Raw genomic sequence first — 967 nt, 5'->3', positions numbered from 1 at the left:
TTTCATCAGTGGAACATTACAGCTTTTGCAATGACGCGCCAGTTGGATGTACATAAAGTTTATTAGAAATTTATTTGGATTTTTTTCAAATGTAATGGAAGCAGAGACAGAAAAGAAAGAGAGGAAGGTGAGGAAAAGATTTAACTGTAAATAAAGAGAGAGTCTGTTTCTACAGAGAGAAAAAAAACGAAACCGAGAAACCACAGCAACAAAACACATGCACGAATAACAATGACTACAACATCACTGAAAAGCACATGGTGGAAGTTAATACCGGATGTATTTAGTGCCAACATTTGGTGTGAAAACAGCAGAATCTGGGCTGGGGTATGTAAACTTCTGAACGCCGTGTGACGGAGCGCTGATCCTCCTCATAGCGAGGCGTCAGGCGATCTGCACAGTGAGATTCAAAGGAATGCTGACATGTGTGAACAAAGACAAACGTCATGGCAACAGCAGAGACGTCTGAGGCGTTTTCATGACCTGCAGGGAGAGTGACCCTCACTGCAGCCATGACAACAGGCGCCGCTCACAGCTGGGCACTAACCGGATAACTAACCAGCAGTTTACTAACCTCCAGCAAAAAAAATAAAAAATGAAAAATGAAAAATATATATATATTAGCATGTAAACGTGCAGGAATTTGTTGAAGCATGAATTTTGGCAATTGCTGAATCATGAAAAACTATTTAAACAGATAAATGGTATTTTGAAGAATCTATTATTCTTTGCGTTCCTCTGGAGTCTTCAGGGCCACATAAAATGCTACAGCGGGCCGGATTTGGCCCCCGGGCCTTGAGTTTGACACATGTGCTCTAACCAAAGTTATTATAATTTGCTAAAGCTAACAAGATAACAGAAACTGAAATTGAGACTGAAATAAATAGAAGTGGTGATTGTAGATACATCCTTTGTTATGATTATGAATTTATGTAAAATAGATTCCCCCCCCCCCTACACAACCAGT

This window comes from Poecilia latipinna, unplaced genomic scaffold (genome assembly GCF_001443285.1).
Source record: "Poecilia latipinna isolate Pla-1442-1.1 unplaced genomic scaffold, P_latipinna-1.0 Scaffold808, whole genome shotgun sequence".
In the NCBI taxonomy this organism is placed as follows: domain Eukaryota; kingdom Metazoa; phylum Chordata; class Actinopteri; order Cyprinodontiformes; family Poeciliidae; genus Poecilia; species Poecilia latipinna.
Note: the sequence above shows the minus strand (reverse complement) of the source record.